At 41.4% G+C, this 17,140-nt stretch overlaps 1 protein-coding gene and 1 pseudogene across 6 annotated transcripts in view; one reads left to right on the forward strand and one right to left on the reverse strand.

Moving 5' to 3' along the window:
- SCHIP1 (schwannomin interacting protein 1) overlaps positions 1-17,140 on the forward strand; it is a 611,891-nt gene that overhangs the window by 509,182 nt on the left and 85,569 nt on the right. The gene's annotated exons all lie outside the window — the stretch shown is intronic.
- On the reverse strand, positions 14,570-14,724 carry LOC112439529 (U2 spliceosomal RNA; annotated as a pseudogene).

The following is a 17,140-nucleotide window of genomic DNA, read 5'->3' on the forward strand; positions in this document are numbered from 1 at the left end:
TCAGTCTCTCAAAGTGCTGGAATTACAAGCGTGAGCCACTGTGCCCGACCTGTTTTCTTGCCTTTTCCAATTTCTGGAGGCTGCCTGCATTGCTTGGGTCATGGCCCCACTTCACTCTGACTTCCGCTTCTGTTATCCTGTCTCCTCTATGACTCTCCTTCCTCTCTCTTATGAGGACCCATGTAACTACATTCGGCCCACCCGGGTAATTCAGGATAGTCTCCCCATAGCAAGGTCTTTAACGTCATCACATCTATGGAGTCCCTTTTGCCATGTGAAGTAGCATATTCACAGGTTCTGGGGATCAGAACATAAACATATGGGAGGATAGGGGGTCATTATTCTGCCTACCAGAGCAAGAATAAAATTCAAATCCATACTTTTTCTCATTTGAGTACAGAAACCTCTGAGTCAGCCACAGCTTCCCTCCTCTACAGTTTCTGATGGGTAAGAGAGGAAGATTTTGTAAAGTCTCTTAAGTGATAATACCATGTTCAGAATTTTAATTTTATGATTTCTTTAAAAGGCTGCCAATTTTTAGATTTTCAGGTGCTTTAATAGCTTGTTTCAGAAGTGGATTGCATAACAGTTGGGTCTCATCGCGCTGAAATGGTGCCTTGCTGAAGTCTCCCTCAGGTAGAGAACTTTTCTGCTACTAATGCAGTGATTCTCAACAGGGAGTAGGTGTGGCTTATTCTTGAATTTTTTCTTCCAGCAAGAATTTTGTGTGTTAGACCCCCCTACATACAAAAAGACTAGATTCCGAACCTCAAGGTCAAGGCCAAAGAACTCACCTCTAGTGGTCAGTATACTTGTATTTCAATATAATTGGTTTTCTTTGTAATCCTGTTTTTTACTATATGCATGTAAGATATCATTCTGAGAAGGGGTCCACAGGCTTCCCCAGAGTGCCAAAGGGGCCCTCCATGGCACAAAAATGATTAGGAGCCCCTAGGAGAGGCGAAAAAATAGTATTGTAATAAAATGGTAGGTCTCACCACAAAGATGACCTTCAGATGCAAGAAGCTGCCCAAGGGAGGGGAAAGGCTCCTGGCAGTGGTTTCCAACTCTAGCTACTTGTTGGGATGATGGGTGGAGGCGGGGTGATGTCCTCTCAAAAAGCATGAGCATCTGGGACCCACTCCTAGAGATTCTGATTTGATTGGCCTGGGGACTCTGACCTCTATCACAGAAGAAGTGTCGCGTTTGGTAGATGTGAGGTAGAATGGGAAGACCTAAGAAAGCAGGACAGAAATCAGGGACTCAGTAAAGGAGCGGTAAACTGTACTATACAGCTGCGATATAGATGTGGTTAATAAGTCCCTTAGCCCTCCCTGTTTCTGCTCCAATTCTTCTGCTAAACACGGTCTGCTAAAGACTCTCCGTGACCTTAGAGCAGGATAGAACCAAACTTAGACATTTGGCAGCGCAACTAACCTTCCCTAGCCAGCCTATTTCCTAGTAGGGAAGATAGGTCTCCAGTGGTTAAGAATGTGGGCATGAGCCAGGCTGCTTCAAGGCTAATCCCAGCTCTTCCACTCACTAGCTATGTGATCTTTGGAAATTTACTTAATCTCTCTGCCTCAGTTTCCTCACTAGTAATAGTACTTCCCAGGACAGTACCAACAGGTGAATGGGGTAGGTACTTCTGTTGGCTCAATTTCCAGATGAGACTTACAGATGCCCAAGACATCACGGCCAGTAAGGGGTCAGAGCTGGGACTGGAAACTATACCTCTGATACCCAGACAGGGGTTCCTGACATGCAAACAGTCCCTGGACTGAGTAATAAATGTGGTAAAACTATGCTATAGACACAGTGGTGGTCCGAAGAAAGTGTTCACTTCATTTGGGTAGGTTAGAGGAGGAGAATCTTGAGCTGGGTCCTGAAGAATAATTAGAATTTGCCAGGAGGATGTGGAAGGAGATATTCCAGGCAGAGGGAACAACGTGTGTAAAATTATGGAGACAAGGAAGAGCAGTTTGCTCTGGGGACCATATGGCCATGGAGTAGGATGTGTTGACGGAAGCCAATAGTAAGAGGGAGGCTGTGGAGCAATGTTTCTCCAGGGTTTTGCTGCATCAGATATATATTAGTAGCATTTGGTGTGCAGATTCTGGGCCTCTCCCCAGGCATAATGAATCAAAATCACTGAGGTTAGAGTTTGGCAAACTGCATTTTAAAGGAAGCAAGCCATATGAATGTGTAAGAACTAAGATTAGGTGAACCACAGACAAGGATGGAGGCAAAAAGTAGATCATAGCAGGCCTTATGTATGCTAAGGTGCTTGGATTTGGGCAGAGCCACTACAGGTCAGATAGATCACTGGACACAGTGTAGAAGATGGAATGAAAGAGGTTTGTTGGGGGGTGGTGTCTGATGGTGGTGAGAATGCATTCTAGTGGGGAGATACTAGTTTTAAGAAAAGGTACTCCTGAACTAAGACAAGTTGGGGGCAGTAGAAGAGAGAACAGCAGAAATACAAGCCATATAAAGCACGTTGAATCATCAGAAGCTAGGGGGAGAGGGAAGGGGGAAGCATTGAGGAATCGGAGGAGTGTTGGTTGTTGGGCTGGCACAAAGTGACTGCTTGGAACTCAGTGAGTCTTTGATGTGCTACTTGCAAGGGAGACCTGCCAGGGAGGAGTGATCATGCACCCAGCCTTCCCAGATTTCCCAGAGGAAAGCAGCGATGTAAAATGTGAACACAGCGTGACTGGAGCAATGACATCTGCAGGTGACAGGGAGAAAGCCATCTGCTTAGCTACAGCCCCCCTCTCCTGACACTTTTTAGTTCATGATCATGATTGTAAAAAAATTTGGAGTTTTGATTTGGGGCATAAGATGCAATGCAAAGAATTGAGAACCATTGTCTTACAGCAAAGTACTGACCTATTAAATATTTGGGTGACAGAAAGACCTGACATTGACCATGGGGAAGTGAAGTAATAATCACCCTTGGAGAGTATCAAGGCAAAAGTCATGAAAGGGAGGTAAAACTAAAACCATATACTCTGTATGACAGGAAGGGAAATGACTGAAATTTTCTGGACAAGCACCACAGTGTCTTTCTTCCCGATGATGTCATTTGGTTAGAACAAGGACTTAACCAGCTACTGAATTATTACAGTTTTCCATGACTAACTGACTTTTTCTGTTATGTTTGGTCTTAAGCTTTCTGTTGCCCAGGAGATCCACATCTACATGTTCAACCTCAAACCCTTCAAAATTATTTTTTACATAAAGGACTGTGTTTTTTGTTTGTTTTGTTTTGTAAAATCCTCTAGATTAATAGGAGGCAACAGTACCACTCATTTCTAAAGCATGCTATTTATAAGTTGGTAAGGTTGTTGCACGCTTTTGAACTTGAATATTTATTTTGTCCCTCTTGGAAACAGTATCTAGCACATCACTGTAAAACTTGATTTTATTGAATGCCCTTTAGTTTCTCTTAGGTTAAAATGTGGAGCTTATACAGTCACTTGTAATTTCCTCAGTCTTACCTTCAGATTCTTCCTCCAAAGGATTTTTCTTTCTTCCTTTCCATTTTTACTTTAAAATGAATTAAGCATGATACCAACTTCATGCAGTTTCTTATTGTGAAGAACACATTGGTAAGATTGAAATGTTATTAGTCTAATTCTGTGCTATATTTTGAAATAAAATCTTCTGGAACAAATGTAAATCTAATGATTAGAAAATGTCACTTACATTTCTCAAAAAACAAACTTACAAGCAAGCAAATTTAAAGATCTTTTTTTTTTGAGACAGTGTCTTGCTCTGTTGCCCAGGCTGGAGTGCAGTGGCACGATCTTGGCTCACTGCAAGCTCTGCCTCCCAGGTTCACACCATTCTCCTGCCTCAGCCTCCCAAGTAGCTGGGACTACAGGTGCATGCCACTACACTCAGCTAATTTTTTTGTATTTTTAGTAGAGATGGGGTAAGATCTTTAGTTTTTATTTGCAATTCTAGAATTAGGCAACACCTCATTCTACGGAACAGAATGAGTATTCCAATAAGCTGAGCAGAGGAAGTTGACTTTATAGAGAGGAAAGGGTGGAGGAAAGCAGGAAGAGGGAGCAGAAAATTGATTGTTTGTTTCAGTTACTTTCTTTGCAAAGGTTAAAGCAGAGGGGGCTTCCTTATGCCAGCTAAAACTGGCCTGTTTGGTAATTTGGCTGTTATGTTTCTCTGCTGGTTTCTTGAAAGGTCAGATGAACAACTTAGTTTCAACTTGGTGGCATGGAACTTCAGCATGAATAACTCTATTTTGGTTTTGGTCTGTTGGGCCTAATACAGGAGCTCAGTTCAAACCAATGGCCTCCTATAAATTTTATATAACAATTAGTATTACACAAACTGGAAAGCTGGCTTTGCGGAATAAGAGCAGGTTTTGGAAATAGCTGGACTGGATCTTAATCTTTTCTGTTTCTCCTAGCCATGTGACCTTGAGCAAATTACTTGACATCTCTGTGCCTTAATTTTGACGTCTGTAAAATGGGAGTATTAATACTACTTAATTTCACAGGCTTTTTAGGAGGATTAAATGGCAATGTGTGTACCTGGCTCAAAATTACTGTTAGTTATTTTTCCTTATCTTTTTCTTCTTCATTATCATGATTTACTTTGTTTTCATAACAGCCAAACAAGGCCAGGCGCAGTGGTTCACGCCCGTAATCCCAGCATTTTGGAAGGCAGAAGCGGGGGGATCACTTGAGGTCAGGAGTTCGAGACCAGCCTGGCCAACATGGTGAAACCCTGTCTCTACTAAAAATGCAAAAATTAGTTGGGCGTGGTGGTGCACACCTGTAATCCCAGCTACTCGGGAGCCTGAGGCACGAGAATCGCTTGAACCCAGGAGGCGGAGGTTGCAGTGAGCCGATATCATGCCATTGCACTCCAGCCTGGGCAACAGAGTGAGACTCTGTCTCAAAAAACAAAAACAAAACAACAAAACAAAACAAAAAAAAAAACAGCCAAACAAGGCTTATTTTTCCAGAGGCTTGCTACAGTTTTCTATGCCTAGTTGGCTCTGAACACATTACTAAATCTGAGCTTTTAAATTAGAATAATCATGAGTTAAAACAAAGTGAATTTAAAATTCTTCCCTTATTTCTTGAACTTTTGCTTTTAATGATAGTTGCAAAGCTCCTGGAATTTTCCACCAAGTTATCTTCCACTTGGGGCCTCATGTATGCAAATGAGAGGAGTTGGGTAATGAAGAGGGAGAGGGAGACACTGAACAGGGCAATTATTTGACCTACATTCCTTTACTCTGGTGTTCAAGAGGCTTTATTCATATTTGTGTGTGCAGTCCTTTGTAACTGTTTGCAAATTTCATCTCCTCAGACATTCTTTCTTCCTGAGGTAATAGATGTGCACACCATTGGGGCACTCAGACACAGGTATGCTGTCTTGGCTTCTCTGTTAGAAAGGAAAGGCTAAGGCCACTACGCAGCACAGTGAAAAGAAGCAGACTTCAGGGTCCCCAGACTTGCATTTGAATCTTAACCCTGGGCAAATTACTTCACCTCGCTGAGCATCAACTTCTCTCTCATCTGTGAAATAATGAAGTAGAGGATTACAAAGAGGATGGCACTGAACCTGGCACACAGAAAAATACGTTTATCCAATAAAAGTCTCCTTGCTGCCTTCTTGAGGAGTGCCAGGGATACGGGTGACCAGGGATACAGGTGTCTTGTCACAAGACGGACAAGCCTGCTGGCCAACTGACAGACAATCCAACAGGTGTAAGTGTGATAATAAGGGAATATGTGTAAGTGTGATAATAAGGGAATATGTGGTAGTGGTGAGAACGTATGGAAGACTTAAGCTGAGACCTGATGAGTGAGTTAGGAGCTTGTCACACAGTCTGGTGGGAGTGCAAGAGAGAGCCTGGCACACAGAGAAGTTTCGTAAGGCTGCCTAGGACAGGAGGGATGGGTTGGGGCCAGATTAAAAGGGCCTTCTCAGCCTCATTTTAAAATTTGGACTTTATCCTAAGAATAGTGAGAAACTTATTGCAGCATTTTAAGTGGAGAAGTGATGCAACAGATTTGGATTCTAGAAAGATAACTTAAGGTAGATATTAGATTTGAGGGGTAGCTACACCATTGCCTGGGGTCTAGTTCAGTTGGGACCCCCAGTTGAAGTCCTCCAGATGAGAGATGATGGAGGACTGATCTTGGAAGGCTTCCAGGAAGAAGAAAGTAGTGCTTTCATTCATTCACTTATTCCCCACATATTAATTGAGTATCTATTATGTGCCATGCACTAACTTCAAAGGGTATGGTAGTGAACAAAACAAAGCCCCTACCTCAGTGGAGCTACGTTCAACATAAAACACAGATGAGTCTATGAGTAAATGAATGTAAACAAAACATAGATAACACTCTGATTTTATGACCAAGTTGATACCCACCTCCCTGAACCCACCTTTAGAAGGAGAAGTCGAGTGTAATTGAGCAGTTATTACTCAGGCCAACCTCTCCAATGCACAGAGATCTCTGGGGATATCTCTTACCAGGATAATGTCACACCTACTCCAGCAGCCCTTTTTGGGGCTGCCCCCTCCCTCACTAACAAGTACAGGAGGGAACCAATTCAAAGCCAGGGTTGGAAACTCAGACACTTAAAAGGGCAGAATATTGTTATGAGCTTTATGGTACACAGATGGTATCTGGAGCAAGAACGTGAACTTTGCAACAAGACCATTGGGTCTGAGGAACAGTGACCTCAATAGTAATTGCTGCTCTGTGGCTGCATGACAGTGATTCTGCACATGGGGCCTTTACTGACTGGTGGCCCGTGAGGGTCCTAGTGACATAAGGAAAAGCTAACCATGCCAGATCTTTCTTTTGTTGTTAAAGGCCCATGACCTGCAGTTTCCCTAACATTCATTTTTATACAGGGCAGAGGTATGTGTGCGAGCTCAGATACCTTAAATTCATATGCCTTTAATACAATCCAGGCAGATTTCTAAATGAGGGATGCTTCCCCACAAATGGAGAGTGAAAGTGGGCCAGCCTAAAAGGACCTCCATAGCACTGTGCATGGCCAGCTGTTTGTGGCTGTACCAAAAATGCAGGTCATAGGATTTTTATGTGAAAATTTCTACATTTAAATGTTGGCAACTAAGTCTGTTTTTTTTTTTTAAATATGCAGTTTTTAATCATCTGTGGGCTGGATTCTTCCTTTATCTTTTCCAAGGCTGCCTTGTAAAAACGTCCACTGCTGGCATCTGCTTTTCTTCCTTTTCACTCCCCAATCCTGGGTCCTTTAGTCTCTCATTACATCAAATAGGAGTGACTCAAATTTAGCCAAAATTTTCTTGAATTTATGGAAAAGCTATATACAAAAGTAAGTTTCTGTATACAAGTATTTTATATCAGGAAGAATTTTCAGTTGGGGATGGTAACAGTTACTGTAAGTAAGATAATGGTTATAAATGTTGTTTCTCTAAGGGGAGACATTTCTGATGTCTAGTCAGTTTACAAACCTGTGTTCTAGAACATAAACATTTGTTTGTAAGTAAAAGAAAGAAAGTACATGCAGATGCATTAAATCCATACTTACACCCACTATATATGAGTACATAATATACTTTTCTTGGGAATTATCAGATACTTTTTCCTGGATCAAATGATGAAGACTATTTAAAGTAGAAAAGAGAGAAAACCAGTCTATTCTGCATGGACATTTTGTTACCACTTTTATGGTAAGCAGTTCCATAAGTATGTGCCTCTGTTTTGGCATTATATAATTTTACATTACTTCTTAAATTAAGTACAAGTTTTGAAAAGGAAAAAAAATTAACCTCCTGTTATAATCAAAATCTTTCACTTTCTAAAAATCAGAGTATCTTCTTTTAAAGGGAGTTATTTATTCAATAAAAATTCTATATTTCTATATACCTTACAATTTTTTAAAATTCTGGTACACACAGTATCCTTATAATCACTTTTTCTTTCTATTTATATCCTTAAAAACATCTGCATGAGGTAGGAAAAAAACTCAGATTTTAATGAAATCATAAAAACAAAAGAACTTGATGCAGCCCACAGCACCTGCTAACCATACAATGTGTTTACAGTTGTTATTGCTACAATTAATAATATCACTATTGTCATTATATGCGTGATTGACAGTTGAAGAAACTAAGTCTTAAGGAAGTTAAGGCCACCATGGTTATAAAATTAGTCAATTTTAGAGACTAAACCTTATTAATCACAGGTCTATGGACTTAAAATCCATAACCTTTCATTTATACCAATAAAAAACAAAAGAACAAAGAGGGCCTTTTGTTATTGTAACACCTTTATGTGCTGGGTGCATTGTCCATATTAGCTTATTTATTTATTTTTATTTTTTGGCAGGTACTGTATGAGGTTTCATTTTATAGATAAACTGAAAAAGAGGTTAAGTCACTTACCAAGGTCACATTGCAAGTAAATGGCAAAGCCAAAAAAATTCTCCTATGTCTGAATGCCAAGGCTCCTGATCTCCTGGAGTGCATTGTATCTAATTGATAGTTGTAAGTAACCAGTATTTTACTTTTAATTGATGGCAGACATTTAAGAGGTGTGTGTCACTTGCAACTAGAGCAAATTTTCTTCATTTCATAAAATTGCCAGCTACAGTAGAAAAAAGCAGTCATCTTCAATAGATAGGGTTTTCTGTAAAATAAACAAAAGGGTTTTGTGCCTGATTTAAAAAAAAAAAAAAATTCTATTTCTTTCCATGTCTGAGAGGTGACCTTTCTGATGTTATACTGTGGGTGGAATTCATTCTGGAGGTTGTGAGTGGGATTTTGGGAGTATGATGGGAAAGACTGATGAATCCATACTCCATTTGTAAGTGGCTTGTCATGATGATGAATAGAGAAAACATAAACAGTGGATATAGCAAAGTATCAATTTGGATTAGGTTTAGGTGTAAGTGACAGAAAACCTAAAATGCCAGGTCTTCAGAAAGGATAGTAGCTTATTTCTCATGCATGTAAAAGAAGTGTGGAGGTCAGGAGTCTTAAGGCAGGTTCAAGATGACTGAAGGTTTTTTCTTTTTTCAATCCTGCTCATCCTCAATACATGGCTTTCTGCCTCATGGTCCAAGTTGGCTGCTTAAACACCTGCTATTGTGTTGTAATTGACTGTAGGAAGGAGAAAGGGAAGAAGAGGAACACATCTCCTTTCCTTTAAGGACACTTCCCAGAAGTCACACGTGACACCTCTGCTTAAATTCAGTTAGCCGGAATTTAGTCACATGGTTGTGACCTCACACACATGCTGCAAGAGAGGCTGGAGAATGTATTCTTATCCTAAGCATCCATATGCCCAGCTAAAATGTGTGTATGTGTGTGTGTGTGTTGCAAAGGGCAGGGGGAGTTCTATCAATAAGGAAAAAGGAGAAAATATATTGGGGAAAGACTAATAAAGTCTCCCACAGAAAGAATCAATGAAAACGAGTTAACCATGCAACATAGAAAGATTACCTCCATTCCAGCCTCTATTCCAGAATACCTACCAAGTCCTTTGCCTAGGATAGGAATTCTAGAACAGATGTGTGGGTGTAAGTCCTAAACTTTAACTCTGAGCACCTGTTTTTCAGTGAATGATAAAAATTGTTAGGAGCCCACATCTTTAAAAAGAAAGGCAAAGATAACCATATCCTTTATTTTTTTGAGCAGCTCCTTTGCACACTGCTTCACTACAAATAGGACCTACCTAAGGAATTAGATCATGCACTAAGTCCAAACCTGCAGTTACTTCAGAAGCTTGTGACTTCCATTAGAAAGTCTGAACTCTCTAACGTAGATACAGACCCTGAATGTGGGGGTTGAATTTCAAAGTTCTTGTGCTGCTTTCATTGGCATGCACCCAGGGAAGTATATGTATACATTGGGAATGTTTAGGGAGCTGGCTACTTCTCTGTTTTCTTCTGTCACAGCGTTCCTTCGTCCAGGGGAATACTGAAATAATAATTCTAGCAACAATTTTTGTATTACATGTATATTTCACTTAAGCTTCAGAGCAGCCTGAATGGTAGGCTTTATCCATTCCCATTTTACAGATTTAGAAGCTCAGAAACAAAGTCACACAACTAGTAAGGAGATGTGCCAAGATTTAAACTTAGATCTGTTGGACTCCCAAATCCATACCCTGCATCACGATGGCCTCACACCTTTGAAAAATAGTACAATGACCCTTTTGATGTTCCTTTTTTGTATAATGACCTAAGGAAAGTAGAGAGGTCAAGTCAACTTTCCCTGGTCCCTGCAGTTGTAATAGGGCTCCCTTCACCCTCTCAGTGACTCTTTACTGAGTTAGAGGTAAAACCCCACAATGAACTATAGGAAATCCCACTCTTTTAGAGCTCTGAGTATTTAGAGACTGATTTGGGCTGAGCAGGTGAGGGAGATTGGTAGCAGAAAGCTGGAACTGGAGGCCTGTTCTCTCTGTCAGTTCATTACTTTCAAAGGTCTGTTGCAGGGAGCCTCCTTGTCCTCCCAGTGTAAGGAAATATAATTGTGATCAATACATTTCCAAAAAATATATCTCCACTGCTAAGGACATGGTAAGGAAATGGAACAAATTAATAAAAAGGGCTTCTCAGCCAACTGGAAAAGAGGCAGGCCGTGAGTATACAATGTCTTCCTCAGTTTTTCTTCCCCAGTTAAGCATTCTGGGTCCCCTCCCTCTCATTTATTTGCTGCTGTGGTATCTGCAGGGTAGGGTGAGCTGGCATAAAGTTTATTAAGTAGTAGCTTGCAGATCACTTGCTACCACATTTTCCAAAGCTTGCCTTTGTCCCCTCGGTGTATACTTGAGATGCCTTCAGTCAGATGAAAATCATGGAAAACCAAACTAACCTGGCTTCACAGTGATGAGATTGGTTGGCTCCTGGTTAGGAAAGGCTTCAGAATGTGTTTGTTTCATTGACCCAATGGGGCATCACCAGGAATGCTGTTATTTTTTTTCTTTAAACTTCTCTGCTCTGTTTTTTGCAGTCAGTTTCCTTTACAGCTATCCTCCCACACCTTCCGGTTGCCAAATGATTTTCCTTTCCTTTGAGTTTATTCATCACTGTCTAGGGAGAGGGAGAAAAAGAAATGGTCACTTCCAAGAACTCTCTCAAAAGAGCCAGGAACTATTTTCCCAGTCATCCTCAGCAGATTTCTCCTCAATCTCATTGGCCCAAATAGGGTGTGGTGTTTATCCTTGAACCCGTAAGTGGAGCCAGGGGATGGGATAATGAGCCACAAGCCCTACCACCTGATCAACTTCCCCCAAGCACCTGGGCTTTGCAGGAGGAATTGAAGGTGCTCAAATAAAAGTTAAGGTAGTTACTAAAAGGAGATTGGTGTTGGAAGAGCAACTATAGTGCCTATTAGACTCCCGCTGTTCTGAGAATCAGCTCCAACCCACTCCTAGCAGCACCCAAGGAACTGGGGCTCTTAGCCTGACTCACAACTCTTGGAAACTGCTGACCCCTAGTGTCTGAGGAAAGCATCGGCTCTAGAATCCAGAGGCATGGGTTTACCTCTCATGAGAATCACAGCGGCTGTGACACACTCACACACACAAGGAGGTTGTAAGCAGATTAAAACCTTTAGAAGTACTTTAATGAATAAGTGAGTTTAATTGAAAGTCTTCCAAAGACACTGTAAGACTTAGGCCTCCCTCACCTTGCTGATCAGCAACCTCAGAACACTCTCTGTAGTCCTTTTCACACCTGTAAATTGTCATCCACAGTGTGTCTTTCTCTCTAGACAGAGGGTGTGCTTTTTGAGGGTGGGGCCTAAGTGCAAAACACCCAGCTCCTCACCTTGAACTCATGCATGCTTAGTAAACACTTGTATGAGTAAACGAAAGACCCAACTGTTGTTCAGCTCTCCTTTCCTCTCCCCTTCCATAGCCATGGCATTCTCTTATAAATATCAGCTCTACCAGCTTAATTGTACTCCTTTTTTTTTTTTTTTTTTTGAGAGGGAGTCTCGCTCTGTCACCCAGGCTGGAATGCAGTGGAGCGATCTCGGCTCACTGCAACCTCCGCCTCCCAGGTTCGAGCAATTCTTCTGCCTCAGCGTCCCGAGTAGCTGGGACTACAGGTGCCTGCCACCCACACCCAGCTAATTTTTGTATTTTTAGTACAGATGGAGTTTCACCAAGTTGGCCAGGCTAGTGTCAAACTCCTGACCTCAGGTGATCCACCCGCCTCGGCCTCCCAAAGTACTGGATTACAGGCGTGAGCCACCGCGCCTGGCCAGTTGTATTCCTAATAAGACAACTAAGCAATCAATTGTGTTTTGAAGCTGCATGTTATACGAATGGGAAAATATTCCAACAACCCCAAATACACATCTAAGCAGCTGCTTTTGTGTTGTGGAATACCCACTATCTGGTCAGCAGAGAAAGCAGAATTTTTTATTATAAGCAGATCAACATTGCTACTGTGAATTCTTTGAGCAGTAGGCAAAGCTGTGTTAGAATGGGTTCTTCTTTGGTCTGTATGTGGCAGGTAACAGGACTTCTCCTGTGCTTCATGATTTGGGTTAGGAAGAGAGAGGAAAGGCAACAACATGGTAATTATAATATAGAATGACTCAAGACAAGAAAGAATAGGTTTTTGTTTTGTTTTGCTCTTAATTGACTTGTAATTCAAGCGTGAAATGTGGCAGCTTTCAGGATTGGAGAAACTTTGCACAAACCCAATATTAGAATTTAACTGCCATTAGCTGTGGAGGGCACCAAAGGACAGAGAGGATTTCTCAATCTGGGAGCTGAAGGCGAGTTCTGGGGAACAGTGGCAGCCACAGCTGTAGAAATCCTGACAGCTGTTCAGTCTTGGCAGGCAGGGCTGCTGCTCACTGGAGAAGCTGCGGGGCTTCCTGGGCAGGGCCCTCCGCTCGCGTGGTGCCTGTAAGACCTGCTCTGGAGTGGAGGCATGCACCATCTTTCTTTTCCCCTTTTCACAGGGGAGGAGAAAAATGGGCAGATAAGTATCATAGCGGTCAGGTAGGTCATGGGATAGGGAAAAAAAATCAATCATTGAAAAAGAGTGACTGGAAAACCACACTGTAACATTGTGCCCTAAAGTATTGTATCAGTTTTGCCAGCCTGCACTTGTCTCTTAATTATGTAAACTAAATGCTATGTGTTATCAAGATTGTCATTATTACAATTTTGTTACTTTGTAGAGAATAAACATAGATAATAAATATTGGTTCTACATTTCAGTTGACAGATTTCACAATTTTGCTTCAGAGTCCTTCTTTGGGATACATCGCATTCTTGCAGAAATAAGGATTTTGTTCAGTCAGTGTTTAACAGAGACTTTTAAAAGCTACTAAAGTTGCAAACCACTTAAGAGTTGTAAGTCTATCATAGTCCACCCATTTGAACAGTCCCCTGTTTTAACCTGTATTTGTGCTTCGGGGAGAAAGTGGATGGAAGAGGCTCCACGCTGGCTTAGTCACACTGATGTATGAATAAACGGGCAAGTAATGGATGACCTGGGGTTCATGCCAGCCAACTCACCTGCACACCTGCTTTCACAAGCACTTGACAAGGCACCTACCTTTCTTAATGTGCCAAGTACATAATCTCTCTGATTCTGTAAAAAGATTAGCTGTTAGGAAGATTACAAAACTTTGGGTACAAAAATAAGAGTATTTTTAGAATTTTGTTCTCCATGTGTTAATTTTATCTTCAGTGGGTTTTGTTTGTTTTGCTCCCTCTGCCCCACATCATAATTTATGTGTGTGTTTGTGTGTGTGTGCTGAATAGATGATCTCTAAGTAGGAAAATTCTCTTGGGAAAAATTCTCAGCATGAGAAATGTGGGGAAAATACAGCTGGACAGCTGTTTAATTTTGCCAAGAAAAAAATGAGGACTTGTTCTTTGCTGGTGCATGAGACAGGGCTGTGTCACTGCAGTGTGAGTTGTGAAGGAGAGAAGCAAACGCACAGGCAAGTGTTTACACCTGCTGCCTTCTTAAGTCCTCCCAATAACCCTGTAAGGCAGGTACTACTTCTCTTGTACAGAGGAGGAAATTGAGGCCTAGCTAAGTTATGCAGTGTGCCCAAAGCATAGCTAAACAGTGTGGCCAATTTTTAAATCCAGATGTTTCTAACTCAAGAGCCCTGTTCTTCTTACTATACCAAATGGCTCAGCCCTCAAGTTGTTGTCTTAGAAATAAAAATATAAACAACAAGGAACATTTGTTCAGCTTAGTGTTTCTCAACAGAGTAAGAGATAGCTTCTCTGGAGCCCTTATGCTTTCACTAAAAATTCAATTGTTTTGTTTTTATTTTGATAAGAACCCATTAATATTAAGCATATTCTGGTTCATCACCTTATAAGCAAGGACTGCTCTGTGATATAAGTAATGCTGGTTCTATCTGTGTTTACATTGACACCAAAAAGTGTTTCTCAACCCCCAGAGATTTCAAGCTAATTTACCCAATATCCATTCTTCCCCTCTACCTTACTAACAGAACCCTAATTTGCCTGGAATCAGCGATAGTCCTATGCTTCTCAGACTCCCTTGCAGTTACAAATGTTCATGTGGCAAGGTTTTAGCTCATGATATCTGAGCTATTAGATGGGGCTTCCCAGAAAGATCCTTAAAGTGGCTGACTTTTAAGATAGATAGAGGACATATCAGGTATTAAGCTGGTAAGAGCAGGTGCTACATTTGATCTCAGACAAAAGGTCAAGAAGCAATGGTCAATGTCTTTCTCACTCTCCAGTCTTTCTCCTCGTCTAGCCAGGAAGGAAGGTGAGATATGACCATGAGGGCAAGAACACATACTAGCAGTGGTGGAGGCAAAGATATAAGGAGTCTGGGTCTCTAATGACTACAAAAAACCCCTCATTATACCAGCCCAGGGTGTGGCTGTCTGCAGACACTTCATTATATACAAAAAATAAGCTAATTACCCCCCTCTACTAAAAATACAAAATTAGCTGGGCGTATTGGCACATGCCTGTAATTCCAGTTACTCGGGAAGCTGAGGCAGGTGAATGGCATGAACCTGGGAGACAGAGGTTGCAGTGAGCTGAGATGGCGCCATTGCATTCTAGCCTGGGCAATGACAGTGAAACTCCGTCTCAAAAAAAAAAAAAACTTTTTTTTTCTTTCTTTTTTTTTTTTATTATACTTTAAGTTCTAGGGTGCATGTGCACAACATGCAGGTTTGTTACATAGGTATACATGTGCCATGTTGCTTTTCTGCATCCATCAACTCATCATTTACATTAGGTATTCTCCTAATGCTATCCCTCCCCCAGCCCCCCACCCCCCGCAACAGGCCCCAGTGTGTGATGTTCCCTGCCCTGTGTCCATGTGTTCTCATTGTTCAACTACCACTGATGAGTGAGAACAAGCAGTGTTTAGTTTTCTGTCCTTGTGATAGTTTGCTTAGAATGATGGTTCCAAGTTTAGTCCATGTCCCTGCAAAGGACATAAACTCATCCTTTTTTATGGCTGCATAGTATTCCATGGTGTGTATGTGCCACATTTTCTTAATCCAGTCTATCATTGATGGACATTTGGGTTGGTTCCAAGTCTTTGCTATTGTGAATAGTGCCACAATAAACATACGTGTGCATTTATAGTAGCATGATTTGTAATCCTTTGGGTATATACCCAGTAATGGGATGGCTGGGTCAAATGGTATTTCTAGTTCTAGATCCTTGAGGAATTGCCACACTGTCTTCCACAATAGTTGAACTAATTTATGTTCCCACCATCAGGTAAGCCGAGATGGCGCCATTGTACTCCAGCCTGGGCAATGAGAGCAAAACTCCATCTCAAAAAAAAAAAAAAAAAAAACAGAAGCTAATTTTAAAAATAGCTTTATTAACATATGATTTATAGCCAGGTGCAGTGGCTCATGCCTGTAATCCTAGCACTTTGGGAAGCCGAGGCAGGTGGATCATTTGAGCCCAGGAGTTCGAGACCAGTCTGGGCAACATGGTGAAACCCTGTCTCTACAAAAAATACAAAAATTAGCTGGGGCATGCAAATGTAGTCCCAGCTATTTGGGAGGCTGAAGCAGGAGTATCGCTTGAGCCCAGGAGGCATAGGTTGCAGTCAGCCGAGATTGCACCACTGAGCTCCAGCCTGGGTGGCAGAATGAAACCCTGTCTCAAAAAAATAAACCAAAGGGATATAATTTTCATACCATAAAATTCACCTGTTTTTTTTGTTGTTGTTGTTTTGAGACGGAGTCTCGCACTGTCGCCCAGGCTGGAGTGCAGTGGCGTGATCTCAGCTCACTGCAACCTCTGCCTCCCGGGTTCAAGCGATTCTCCTGCCTCAGCCTCCCGAGTAGCTGGGATTACAGGCAGGTGCCACCACGCCCAGCTAATTTTTTGTATTTTTAATAGAGAGTGGGTTTCACTATGTTGGCCAGGCTAGTCTTGAACTCCTGACCTCGTGATCTGCCCACCTTGGCCCCTCAAAGTGCTGGGATTATAGGCATGAGCCACCACGCCCGGCCTCAAATTCACCTGTTTTAAATGCACAGTGATTTTTAGTAAGCATAGTTTTGTTCAAACATCCCCACAACCAAATCTAGAACCTTTCTGTTATTCCCAAAACATTCCTCTTGCTCATTGGCAGTCTATCCTCATTCCTACTACCAGGCCAAGGCAACCACTGATCCACTGTCTTTATAAATCTGCCTTTTCTGAACATTTCATATAAATGGGATCATAGAATATCCAATCTTTTACATCTGGCTTCTTTCACTTAACATATTGTTTTTGATAGTCTTCCATGCTGTAGCACATAACAGTAGTTCCTTCTTGTTGCTGAATAATATTCTATTGTATGGCCGTATTATATTTTGGTCGTCCATTTACCAGTTGATGGACATGTGGATTGTCTTCACTTTTTAGACCTTATGAATAATGTTGCATGAATACATATACATCTTTGTGTAGATGTATGTTTCCATTTCTCTTGGGTAGATTCTCAGGAGAGGAATTGCAAGATCATATGGTAAATTTATGTTTCATTTTATAAGAAACTGCCAAACTGTTTTCCAAAGTAAGCACACTATCTTATATTCCCATCGGCAATGTATAAGGCTTACGGTTTTTTCATATTCTTATCAAAAATTATTTTGTCTTTT

Source organism: Pan paniscus, chromosome 2 (assembly GCF_029289425.2).
Source record: "Pan paniscus chromosome 2, NHGRI_mPanPan1-v2.0_pri, whole genome shotgun sequence".
NCBI classification, from domain to species: Eukaryota; Metazoa; Chordata; class Mammalia; order Primates; family Hominidae; genus Pan; species Pan paniscus.